The sequence below is a fragment of the Ambystoma mexicanum genome, chromosome 4p (assembly GCF_040938575.1).
Source record: "Ambystoma mexicanum isolate Mex_15411 chromosome 4p, UKY_AmexF1_1, whole genome shotgun sequence".
NCBI classification, from domain to species: Eukaryota; Metazoa; Chordata; class Amphibia; order Caudata; family Ambystomatidae; genus Ambystoma; species Ambystoma mexicanum.
Window position 1 is genome coordinate 1,009,908,988 of NC_090927.1, and position 14,023 is coordinate 1,009,923,010.

Here is a 14,023-nt window from a genome sequence, read left to right on the forward strand (position 1 = left end):
CTCCTTGCGGTCCTTACCGTTCTAGTCTTTTTGGTCCTTTTCCTTTAAAAGGCAGCCACGCCCACAACGCTGTGCGTTGCAACTTGCATTGTCAGCCTTTCGCTAACTTCGCCTGCAGTGCCGCTCCTTGAGCTTGGTCCTTGGATACTTCCTCTCTAGTACTCAGACCGCTTAGGCTTTCCCAGTTTCTAGGCTCTTTCCTTCTGTACGGGTGCCCGTACATAAGGCTGTCCTTTACTCCCGCTCGCCCTCTCCCTTCCTTGCCCAATCCCGCTTCTGTTCGCTCTCTCTCTCTCTCTCTCTGGCGCTTGTTCGCCCGCCTTTGCTCCTGCACGCTCTCTCCCTTCCTTGCCCGATCCTGCTTCTGTTCGCTCTCCTCTATCTCTCTCTCTCGCTCTCCGGTGTTCGCTCTCCTCTCTCTCTCTCTCTCGCTCTCCGGTGTTCGCTCTCCTCTCTCTCTCTCTCTCGCTCTCCGGTGTTGGCCCTCTCTCCCTCTCTCTCTCTCTCTCGCTCTCCGGTGTTCGCTCTCCTCTCTCTCTCTCGCTCTCCGGTGTTCGCTCTCCTCTCTCTCTCTCTCTCTCCGGTGTTCGCTCTCCTCTCTCTCTCTCTCTCGCTCTCCGGTGTTGGCCCTCTCTCTCTCTCTCTCTCTCTCTCTCGCTCTCCGGTGTTCGCTCTCCTCTCTCTCTCTCTCTCGCTCTCCGGTGTTCGCTTTCTCATTCTCCGCTCTCTCACTCTTACCTGCAGTATAGACTCACCTTCCTTGCTGACAGCTCTTGTGCAGCCTCCGCTTTGCCCTCCTTGGATCGCAGTGGACTCTCGCCCAATCCTACTCGACACCAGTCTACCTCGTCTGGAAATACTAGGATTCAAGTACGGTTACCGTACACAAGTCTCCAGCCTCTTCCACTTCTGACACACTCCCTGCCAGCAAGGGCTCGCCATCTACAGGGTTTTTTCTGCCATAACTGGCTTTTTCCCTGGTGTTACGGGACTGGCTCCCCTGGGTCCACCCGACAGCTTGTTCCTTCCACTGTCAGGGTGGCCTCAAGCGGAGCTCGTCCCTATCTCTACGAGCGCAAGAAGGAAAAGAAGGAAAGGAAGAGCACTAAGTCGGACGAAGAACCGCAGGAGATCACGAAGGAGGGGAGAAGAAGACCAAAGACATCAACCCAGGAGGATTCCTCTAAGGAGTCAGGTGAGGAGCATTCGAGGGTGGTAGCTTCCGATTCTGACAGCAACCATTTCCCTTCAACCATGTCCACCCAACACCCATCATCATCGAGTTTCCCCAAGCCCTCAGCCCACCTCTTGGATTCTTCTAATGTGGCATTGGCTGGATATCCCGTACAGACCCAACACCCTCATCCATTGCATAGGCATCTACAGTCTCCCTTGAAACATACATCTCCGTGAAGAGATCAGAGGCAGTTTGTCTAGCTATTTGATCAGCGAAAGCATTCCCTTTCCCTACATCATCTATAATCTTGCGATGTGCTGCGCACTTAATGATTGCTAACTGACTAGGGAGCGCAAGCAATTGTACTATCAGGGAGCCATGTTGGATCTTGGTGCCATGCGAAGTTAAAAACCCTCTCTCTGACCAAAGTCTCCCAAAGTTGTGAGCCACCCCAAAGGCATACTGGCTATCAGTATATATGTTTACTGTTAGCCCTTCGGGAAGCTCACAAGCTCGAGTCAATGCTATATTCTCTGCGGCCTGCGCAGAGTTATGCGTAATTCTCTTGGTCTCCACAACCGTACTCAATGTAGTGACTGCATAAGCAGCTATGGATGTACCATCCAGTAGTTTGAAGCAGGAGCCATCACAAAACAGCTCCCCTTGTGGGTTATCCAAAGGAGTGTCCCTCAAATCAACTCTGCCTTTTGTATCTTGTTCAGTAGTATACAGGCAGTCATGTGACTCTTCGTCACCGCAAACAGTATTTTGCGGGAAAAGTAGGAGTTCAGCCAGATTAAGAACGCAGTACCTCCTTATTTGAATGTGGGGAGCAAACAAGATTAATTCATATCTTGTCAGTCGTGCGGAAGTGAGGTGTTGCGTTTGGGTTTTGTTCAATAGAATATCTACAGAGTGAGGCACCATCAGGGTTAAATCATGGCCTAGGACCATTCCCTCACTCTGTTTTACAGACCCAGCAGCAGCAGCGACAGCGCGCAAACATCTTGGCAAAGCGCATGCAACAGGATCAAGGGCGGAAGAGTAGTAACCGCATGGCCTATTCTTCCCTCCATGTTCCTGCGTTAATACAGCCAAAGCACATCCATCACATTCATGCACAAACAACACAAAGGCCTTCTCATAGTTCGGTGTGCCCAAAACTGGCGCCGAACATAATGCAGTCTTGAGCAACTCGAATGAATGTTGATGCTCCGTATTCCATGGCAATGGTGAAGAAATACCCTTCTTCTTCAAGGCCAACATCGGTTTTATCACTAGTGAGAAGTTTGGGATCCATAACCTATAGTAAGAAGCCATACCTATCAAGGCTCTAACTTCCTTTTGTGTATTTGGGACAGACATGCCAGAAATGTGTTTTATTCTTTCAGGTGTCAATCTTCTTCCCTCCTTTGAGAGGAGATAGCCTAAATAGGCAACCTCCTGGCAACAATATTGAAACTTTTTAAGCGAAGCTTTGTGACCATGCTTAGCTAGATGGATGAGCAACAACACAGTGCCCTCTTTAAAAGAGCTCTCAGAGTCAGCGGCTAAAAGCAAATCATCAACATATTGAAGCAACGTACAAGTAGGGGGCAATCCAAGTGTATCAAGCTGCTCTTTCAAAGCCCTACTATAAATACTATGACTCTCAGTATAACCTTGAGGTGCACGAGTAAATGTGAATGAGAGTCCCCCTAAGGTGAACGCGAACAAGTATCTACTATCCTCATGTATAGGAATACTGAAGAAAGCATTCTTTAGGTCCACAACACTGAAGTGAGTAGCCGTAGCTGGAATCATGGTTAATATTGTCGTCACATCAGGCACAATTGGAAATTGCGGAGCGACTACTTTATTAATGGCACGTAAATCAATTATAAAACAAAATGGAATTGCATTATCACCTTTTTTGTACACGGGTAAAATCGGACTATTGCACAAACTTCCTGCAATCTCCTCAATCACCCCACGATGCACAAAATCGGAAACAATGCTCTTCAAAGCTCGCTCGCCTTCAACTGAGATCTTATACTGTGGAATACGGGGCAGCTTAATTCCACGTTTCAAAACTATTTTAACAGGCTCAATCTGAAAAACACTGACATCATTGTCATCAACTGCCCACAAACACTCTGGTACATTACTGAATTCTGGCGGCAAAGGTCTAGTCAAGAATTGCGAAACAGAACATTGCTGTGGTGAAATCGTCAAACGCACTCCATCAGAAGAACAATGAATTACTGCATTTAATTCCTTCAACAGATTCAACCCCAGCAAATTCTCTCCACAATTCGAAGTCAAGAGAAATGGACAGTGGTCCGTAAAGGGACCCAAAGAAATAGGTACCGGTGAAGAAACCGGACAAACAACTGGTGTGCCAGAAAACCCTACAGAAAAATTGGTTTGCCCTGACAGTGGAATGTTTGGAACCCGAGAATGATCAATGGAGCACTTCTGTGCTCCAGTGTCTATCAAAAATTGATGTTTCCTATTTCCCACTACCATTTCAACGTAGGGACCTTTCTGATTAACGGGAATAGGTGTAGGTTCAAAACCCTGCTTCGGGCAATCCTAACAAAACAAAATATCATCAAAAGGAAGCTCTTCAGATAGATATGCAGCAGAAGGATGATCAAATATGTTTCTAGTATCCACACTCGAAGTCTGATTATCCTGTGAAAAAGGTTGTTGGGGATCCTGCGCAAACTGGCCTCTACCAGGACCCCCTGCACACGGGCGACCTCTGGATCGTCTACCCATATTTCCAAATGTGTTATTCGACCTCTGTCGAAGGACGGGGCATTGTGCACGCCAATGACCCTCCTGGCGACAATAGGCACACTGGTTAATATTCACAGAACCCAAGGGCACATTCCCTTGTAGAACATACTGACCTCTAATCTGCGAACTACCCCCTCTGGGGCCTCTAACAATTTGCTGTAACAATACTTTAGTCTTCAAATCGCCTTTTCTCTTCTCGACTCTATCTTTTTCATTATTGACACGGTTCTCGTAGTACTGAGCCATGTGCAGTACTTCTGATTGGGATTTCGCCTGCCAAGCGGTCTCAGAAGACATCATTTGTGACTGGATGTCAGGCAGCAATCCACGTACAAATTTGTCCACAAATAATCTTTTCCCAGACTCTGTGCCTAAGTCTTGTCCACTGAAATCCGAGAATACCTGTTCGAACCGATTAAAGAACTCGGTGGCACCCTCAGATTTTCCTTGGACACAGGCCGTAAGCTTGTCCCAAATAATTCTCTTTTCGGGGATTATAGTTTTCAGTTTTGCAATGATTCTGTCAGGCAAAGTTAGTATCACCTGAGGAGGTTTCTCACCAGCTGGCCTTTCCCCATCAAGCCTAACTATGTTAGCCCATGTATCTCCCAACCCTGGTACATCGTCTATAGTACTAACTTGTTTCCACAAATCTACAGGCAGGAGTACAGGGAATAGAAAATCAATGTTGCCTAGGGTAAACACTGAGGACTGCAAAACGGACTCTATCTCTTTATAGAACCCTGTCGGATTTTTCCTAATGTCAGGAATAGTTTGTCTAATAGTATTCACTTCCTGTCGTGAAAACGGGACGTGAACAAACTGCAATACATAATGTGCAGGAATGTCCACAGCAGGTGTACCTGCTGCAGCATTAGCAGGAATCTCAACCTTTGGGACAAATGTCGGAGGAACTTCTCTCATAGGCAACTGAGATGTAGGCAACTCCAAATGCTTACTAAGCAACAGAGCTAAGTCGAGCGCTAAAGCAGTTGAAGAAGTGTCAAGTGAAAAAGCTCCCTTATAAATGCTCAATAACTCTGTGGGACAGCTAACCTTTCTCTTTAAACATTCATCCTGCAGGTACTCTACCATTACCTGTATCACTTTCCTCTGCATTTCTAGCGTATATTGACTGTATGTGTCATATACCTCAACTGGAGTTACCGATATGTCTGAAATCCATCTAATCGCATCTTTTGTACAAATTCGCGCCTCCTCAGATGTCGATTTACGACACGGAAGAAATTGTTTCTGTACATACATACTTTCTTCTTCGTCATCCTCATTCCGTAACCTTTCCAACTCCTTTCTATACTCAAATATCCTCTCAACATGCTCATGTACCTTCTCCACAGTGTCTCTTGAAAACGCTAAAGTATTCAGGTCCCTCAACCCTTGTGGGAGGTCTGCATTATTTAATTTACCCCACATTACACATAAATGAATCCCTAAACCTTCAATGAAAACATTTTTCTCATGAAAATTATCCATATTAGAAAGTGTGGCAAGAACATTAGCTCGATCATCTCTCTCCATACAATGCTTAGCCCATGCAAACAAATCCTGTTTCTTTTCTGTAGGAACAGTATTACGAGTAACAATCCTCGACCCCGCACCCTGATCAACTACAAGCGGTACAGGACTACTTGGGAGTGAGGGTGCAGGCAAATTCAATGGAGGTACTATTACTGGTGCAATGGGAAGAGGCAGAGGAGCAGGTGGAGGAACAACAACCGGAGGAATAGGAACAACAGGTTGAGCAGGAAGAGCAGGTATAACAGCAGGAAGAGGTACAGCAGGAGGAAGAGGAACATACGGAGGTGGTGCAGAGGCACCAGGCCTTCGTTCATTTAACAATTTGTCGATAAACTCATCAGAAACATGAAGATCTTTAGAAGGATACATTTTCTGAATACAGAGTTAGAAAGCCCTGTCCATATTCCTAACCGACTCAGACTGTTTGTCCTGATCATATAACAACGCCTTTTCAGCATTTGTTTTATGACTGCGCACATGTTCTCCAGCATTGGATCTTTCATGGATTCACATGCTTAGAATATTCCCCGTCGTCAGACTGGGAACCCTCGGTACACATATATATAGTCATTTCCAATAGGAAAAAACTTCTGCCCTATCCCCGTCTGCGTCCTCTACGGGGCCGCCCACGTACACCCCGTTGGACGTGATGGTATATAAGCCCCGCCCCCGCGGGTCCCTTCAGATTTCAACCGTCTCCAAAGATAGTGGGATCTCCTCGTGTATTTTCTTCAAATACTTATCGAATTGTTTCTAACTCCTGCGAGTTTGTCTGTTTGGTCCACTTCTAACTCCTACGAGTTTTGTTTGTTGGGCTGGCAATAATGTCGGGTAAGCCTCTTTTCCGCCCGTGTGCCACGTGCGGTCTAAAGAAGGTTTATGAAGGGGATGGCCATCTTGACTGCATCTACTGCCTTCACCCCCACCACTCGGCGGACCAATGTGATATTTGCAAGGGGTTTTCCCAAAAAACCCTGAAGGACCGGAATCGGCGACTGGTCTCGTGGCTGAACGACGGCGCTGGAGCGTACCCTCAGTCGGAGGTAGGATCGGTGCGCAGTATCGCCTCAGCGAAAACATCAGAAGCCCCCCGACGCTCACATCCGTCGGAACCTCCGGCCAAAAAATCACGACCTACGGAGAAGGACGTGCCTCGAAGTCATTCCTCTAAGGCCTCATCGAAAGAATCGACGAAGAAATCATCTTCCTCTTCTTCTTCGTCGAAGAAAGATAAGGACAGGCCAAAATCCTCCTCGAGCGATCAGAAAAGATCAGCTACGAGTAGAGAGGCGGATAAACGCAGGGAGAGCTCCGCGAAGGCGGGACCGCCTAAGCCACCTGCAGGCCCTCCGTCGACGACGGCGACGATCCAAGTGCCCACTCCGTCACAGTCCCCCGCCTTTCAAACGGGCTCATCGTCGACGACGATTCCCTCGTCGACGGAGTTCCAGGCCTGGAGGCCAGAAGTGTTCGACATGGGGCTACCCGACACACTGCTGCAAGAACAGGCAGTTTCGATCGCCTCCAAAGAAGACGACGGCTTCAGAATAGTGAGCCCGGAAGACCTGGGGCTACGGCCCAGATTTCCTTCTGGTGCAACCTGCTCTCAAGTTTTCACCCAGCCTCCAAACGCCCAGGCTACTCTCTCCATGGAGGTACTTTCCTCCTTACACTCGCTCTTGAAGTCCCTGGACGAAAGGCTCCCACCTGTTCCGACGACTCCCCTCGTCGACGAGCCCGGACCTTCACACCGCCCGACTAGATCGGTCGTGGGCCCAACTGCTCCAACAGTCCAGGAAGAAGGTGAGCTCTCGGACTCCCTCTCTGAACAGGGGTCAGCTTCTGGTATCTCCCTCTCGCCGGCGAGAGACCCGTCATGGGTTTCGGATGTGGAGGTGGATCCTCCGAAAAGTCCCATTCACCCGTCTCCACCGGATGACATAGGGGCCTTCCATTCCATGATGGAAAAGGCCTGCAAGGAGTTCGGTTTGACCCAACAAGAAGAAAAGAAGGACTGCTTCCTCTTTGACCACATGGGCAAGAATAGGCGTTCCGTTTTTTCGATACCGATACTGGACCACGTATGGAAAGAGGGCGTCCAAACCATGCGGCATCCATTCTCGGAACCTGCGGTCAAGGGCCGCGTAGAGAAAAAATGTAAAGTTCCAGATTCGACGCCAAAATGCCTCTCTGCGCAACCCACGCCTGACTCGGTGGTATCGGCGGCGGCGACGAGAAAGGCAAAGGCCCAGCATAAATGCTCTACCCCTCCGGATTCCGAAGCTAGACGCCAAGACGCTTTCGGTAAGAAGATCCTGTCAGTGGGAGCGTCAACAGTGAAAGCAGCGAACTCCCTGGCAATCATGGCCAGGTATGACAGGGAGATGTGGCACAGACTGGCACCCATTATGGACCACCTCCCAGAAGAACACAGAAAATCAGCTATGTCCCTGGTTCGTGAAGGAGAAGAAGCCTCGAACCATGCTATCAATATAGCGGTGGACCTGGCAGATTCGGGGTTCAAACAAATTAACAACGGAGTGGTTCTATGACGCCAGGCCTGGCTCAAGTGCACCAACTTTAGACCCGAGGTGCAATATAAGGTCGTCGACATGCCTTTCGAAGGTGACCACCTGTTTGGCGAAAAGGTGGATGAGGCCTTGAAAGGAATGAAGGAGGACTCTGAGACGGCGCGCTCACTGGGCTCTCTCCAAAGCGGTAAGCCCTTTCGTTCCTTTCGCCCCTTTAGAGGAGCTACGGGAAACGCACGATTTGCGGGATCCAGGGATAGAGCATTCGGGAGGTCCTCATATCCGTCCCAAGGCTATAGGCGCGCCTCACAGTCCTCGACCCGACGCAGAAATTTCCAGGCCTCCAAGAGACGTCCCACTTACTCGTCGTCGACGGGAAAACAAAAAGATCAACAATGACGTTCTAGGAGGGAGAGTGTCAAGTTGCGTCGAGGAATGGGAGTCAATTACGACAGATCGGTGGGTTCTGGACACGGTGAGACTGGGACATTCCCTAAGATTCAAATCCAGACCTCCAAGACGTCCACCGATACGCCTGTCTCAACCACACCTAAGCGTCTTGCGTCGAGAGGTTGCGCTCATGCTAAAAAAAGGCGCCATCGAGTTAGTCCCTGCTTCGCAGAGAGGCTTAGGGGTTTACTCACGCTGCTTCGTAGTAAAGAAACCAAACGGGAAGTGGCGCCCCATCCTCGACCTACGGGACCTCAACAAAACCCTGCTGAGTCAAAAGTTCAAGATGCTTACTCTACAGGAAGTAATCAGATCGGTCCAAAAGAACGATTTCCTGGCGTCTCTGGACCTCCAAGATGCGTATTTTCACATTCCGGTGCGCACTCACCACAGGAGGTTCCTGAGGTTCCTAGTCGGCCAAACACACTACCAATTTACTGTGCTCCCTTTCGGCCTGAAGTCCTCCCCAAGAACCTTTACAAAGTGCCTAGCACCCGTAGCAGCCTGGCTGCGGAAGGAAGGGCATCACGTTTACCCGTACCTCGACGACTGGCTCGTGAGGGGATCCTCCCCAGCGTCGACCAACGACAGCCTATTGACCACCTTGCGACTGCTACAGCGTCTGGGATTTGCAGTGAACTACGAAAAGTCTTCACTAAAGCCCTCGAAGAGCTTGAAGTTCCTAGGTGCTCAATTCGACACCCACACGGGACTAGTGAAACCATCCCTGGAAAGGTTGTTGAAGATCAAACACCTGACAAGCCAACTTCGTTTACAGAGCAGGTTGTCAGTAAGAAAATATGCGGCTCTCCTCGGCTCCATGGCATCGTGCATCCACCTAGTCGCGAACTGCCGGTTGTTCATGAGACCTCTACAGGAGTTCCTATCAGACAGATGGAAGCAGGCCACAGGCCGCTGGTCGGACAAGATAATAGTCGACGACGAACGAGTTATCAAAGCCCTCCGATGGTGGAAAGTGGCGCGCAACCTGGACAGAGGGGTCCCCCTGCAGGAGCCGGAATTTCAGAACACCATCATTACAGACGCCTCTCTGTCGGGCTGGGGAGCACACATGTCACGTCACCAAACCCAAGGCAGGTGGTCGTCGACCGAATCTCGCCTACATATCAACGTCCTGGAGCTAAGGGCGGTGAGATGGGCCCTGAAATCTTTCCTCCCACACATCAAGGGGTCAAAAGTAAGAGTGCTCACGGACAATACGACAGCTATGTTCTACCTGATAAAACAGGGTGGCACCAGATCCAGGACCCTCTCGAAGGAAGCTCAAAAGATCTGGCATTGGGCTTTAAAACACCACATCTCCCTAGTGGCATACCACCTACCGGGAGCGAAGAACGTACAGGCGGATTCCCTGAGCAGGACTATGTCACAAATACACGAGTGGGAGCTGGACTCCACTCAACTCGGGAAAATCTTCGAAAGATGGGGGACCCCGTCGATCGATCTCTTCGCCACGGAAAGAAACCGAAAATGTGTTCAGTTCGCGAGCAGATGGCCCCAAACAGGCTCCCTGGGGGAAGCGTTCTCGTTTCCGTGGACAGGCAAGTTCCTCTACGCCTTCCCTCCATTTCCCCTCATACGGAGGACGATCCAGGGGATCCACAGGTACAATTGCCGGGTCATCCTAGTGGCCCCGCGCTGGCCGAGGCAACCATGGTTCTCAGACCTCCTTCATCTGTCGCTGGATCAGCCGATACCATTCAGGAAAGTGCCGAACCTCCTGTCCAGGGACGAGGGGACCGTGTGGCACCACAATCCGGACAGCCTGAACTTAACTGCATGGCTCCTGACTTCTCGGAGTTCGGGAACCTAAAAGTCTCGACTGATTGCCGAAGGATTCTGCAGGCGGCCAGGGCCCCGTCCACTAACAAATCATATGTAAGCAAATGGAAAAGGTTCTGTATATGGTGTCAAACACAACAAAATATACAACCTTTGGAAGTAACTCCGGAGCAAATCCTCCCGTATCTTCTTCATCTTGCGGAGAGCGGACTGTCATCATCGTCAATCAAAGTGCACCTGGCGGCTGTTTCGAGATTTACAAGAAGAAGACAGTCCCCTCCACTATTCAGTGACAGGCTAGTGAAGCATTTCATGAAGGGTCTGTTTAGAACCTTCCCTCCGGAAAAACGGTTCCCACCGTCGTGGAGTCTGAACACGGTTCTAGCTGCCTTAATGAAGCCTCCCTTTGAGCCAATGTCCTCTTCATCTCTACAATTTCTATCTTGGAAACTCGCGTTCCTAGTTGCCATCACTTCGGCTAGAAGAATGTCGGAACTACAGGCACTGGTCATAGACCCTCCATATCTGAGGTTCTTTAAGGACAAAGTTATTTTATCAACTAACCCTTCATTCATCCCAAAAGTACCGTCGGTCTATCATAAGCACTCGACCCTGGTACTCCCTACTTTCTTTGCATCTCCTTCGTCGACGGCGGAGAAGGCTCTTCACACTCTGGACGTCAAAAGGGCGCTAAAATTTTACCTGCAAAAAACGCAAGATATCAGAGCCACCAGACAGCTATTCGTCGCCTACGGCCCCTCGGCTAGGGATAAGGCTATCTCCAAACAAGGTCTGGCTCGCTGGGTCTCCTCGGCGATTACCCTGTGTCATTCCAAGGCCGGGAGACCTCTACTACATCGTCCCAGAGCCCATTCCACGAGATCGACATCTTCCTCCGTGGCACTATGGGCAGGAATTCCGCTGACGGACATCTGCCAGGCGGCGGCATGGTCTGTTCCACACACGTTTACGCGCCACTACTGCCTGGAAAAGCAGCACGCGGATGAGGTACAAATGGGAAGGGCAGTGCTTCGCCACCTTTTTCAATGAGGTAAGCCAAAGTTTCAAGAATAATGCTGCCTATTATTTGGCCTCAGCTGTTTTTTCAGAGTGTATACATGAATGTACATAGTTTATTGACCTAAACATAAGTGGTCGGGTAGATATATGCGCAAGGGGTGCATACTGAGTCATATGACATAGCATTGTATGGCGGAAATCCGTTTCGTATCAGTATAATAAGTTGTTGCTTACATACATGGTGTAAACGGCAGTGTTTGGGGGTGTCTCTACGAATGTAAGTTACATTGCACTCTCACCTCCTTCTTGATGTTACTGCTTTACAATCTATTCTAAGCATGTGAATCCATGAAAGATCCAATGCTGGAGAAGGGAGTAGTTTCTTACCTGTAACTCCATTTCTCCAGCATTGGTATCTTTCATGGATTCACATGCGCCCTCCGGCCTCCCCGGACTGCAATGTGGAAGATTGGTATGTAAGCAAGTTTTCCCCCGTTATCTTGGAGGGGTCGAAATCTGAAGGGACCCGCGGGGGCGGGGCTTATATACCATCACGTCCAACGGGGTGTACGTGGGCGGCCCCGTAGAGGACGCAGACGGGGATAGGGCAGAAGTTTTTTCCTATTGGAAATGACTATATATATGTGTACCGAGGGTTCCCAGTCTGACGACGGGGAATATTCTAAGCATGTGAATCCATGAAAGATACCAATGCTGGAGAAATGGAGTTACAGGTAAGAAACTACTCCCTTCTTCCCTACTTTTAAGCTGTTGCAACGCTTCTCTTTTCCAATTTTGCAAAACATCAAATGCTGCTGGTCTGGCCTTCTTTTTTAACAAGACTGACTCTAAATATTCAATACGAGGGATCTCAAAACTACCATTGACTGGCCACTGACGTTCGGAGGCATGTTTGGTTTGTCTGTGCCAAATTTTATTAAATACTACACTTCCAATGCCATGCTTACAGTACATAGTACATGCTGGTGACCCCTCCTGTGGTGCCGGACGGCTAAATTCCAAAGATTGTCTATCGCTGCGGCATAATGCCCTAAAGCAGCTAGACAATTTCCCAGGCATTTCTCAAATACTCAGTGTTAACTGGTCAATAATTGTGTCTGCAGATACAATGCGCCAAATTCAAATGGTCAGGGTTGAATTAAGAGTCGGGTAACAACTCACCTGACCAAACCTAAGGAGGACCGATCGGTTTACAAAGGACTTACCTAACGAATTTTACCTTGTGTAAGGTGATTTCGGCAAATCTGCCCGCCTCAAAAAATTGACCCTCGTCAAGATGCCGTCTCAGACCACACGGCTATCGTCCAGGGAACGGATCGTGCAGCGCTGTTGAGGTGTCGCGTCTCGTTCAGTCGGGCCCGTTATGTCACACCGTCCGATCCCGGTCCGATAGCGTGCGTCAACCTTCAATAATCCGCCATCAATCTTGAGGGTCCCTATTCCGGGCGCCAACTGTGAAAACAAGGAAATAATATGAGGCAGGGTAACCAAAAAGGAAACACACCAAACACAGGTTACAAAGGAGCATACAAAGTTCTTTATTTTATACTGAATCCAGTTACAAAAGAACAGAACAAAATTCAGATAGCTATCGACCCTCAGTACAACACAGCGAACTCCGGCGTGGTTCGGTGTGCTCAGTGAGTGCAAATATTCATTGAAACAGTCAGGCTTTTATACATTTCTCCAGCCTTTTGTCCAGCCTTTCTTCAGGTTAACCATTCCATAAATAAGTTACTGCTCTAGGGTCCCTTGCCAGGTCAAATCTAGTTCATCTTAGGTTTATACATTAACAAGAAGAAATGGTAATAATGTATGCTCTAGGCCTAACATTACAATGCGGGACTTAATTTATACAATATAGTTAAGCAGGTGTTCTCATTCAATTATAGATCAGTTTCGGTGATACAGGTAATCCATTGCACACAGGTCAGCAGAAGGACAAGGTCTCAGCTCATGACCCTAACAAGTGGCCTGCAGGCAAGTTATACATTAGCTGTACAGAGGTCATGACAATCAAGTTCTGTTCTGAATAACATAGGCTACCATTTTAGCTCACATGGTGACTTTATAGAGCAAGAAAACCTAAAATGGCGGCTTGACACAAAATGACAGTTTACATGGTTTCTAAGGTCAGGACCTTGCAATGCGAGTTTATTCACATGTAGTTTATAAGCAGCTTGTTAGCAGCTTGGCGTAGGCCAATATACATATATTCATAGCAATAGGAGGCACGATATAATTTCTAGTTTGACAGTGTCCTCTACTCATTTTCTTCTCATTCTGCAGCTTTGGAATGTGGGGGCATACTTTTTCCAGCTGTCTGTGCAAATGAGAGGTGCAGGGTGCCACTATGCCAGTTAGTGTGCCACAAGCAGTTTACAGACATTTGAGAAGATCGGCTCAAAGGTGGGATCTGAAAGCATTTGTTTCCAACTGTACTGGCTTCACAGTTAAAGAAATAGAGAGACTTAGCAAAGGGTGATGGCGCAACAATCCAAAACTTTAAACTGTAAAACAGTATCCATAAACAATATTATTTCCCTGCTGGAAAGAAATGTAATTGGTGAAAGGATCATTCTTTGATCAGAAACAGCTGCTTTGCAATGGGCAGACTGGGATGGAGATGGCACTAAAAACAGCAGTTGCCAGAATTGCCAGGGCTTGGCGCATGTTTCAAAATAAGTCCTGGAGCTGA

At 48.5% G+C, this 14,023-nt stretch overlaps 1 long non-coding RNA gene across 2 annotated transcripts in view; it reads right to left on the minus strand.

Moving 5' to 3' along the window:
* The window catches only part of LOC138453595 (uncharacterized), a 767,559-nt gene that overhangs the window by 270,687 nt on the left and 482,849 nt on the right, over positions 1 to 14,023 (minus strand). The gene's annotated exons all lie outside the window — the stretch shown is intronic.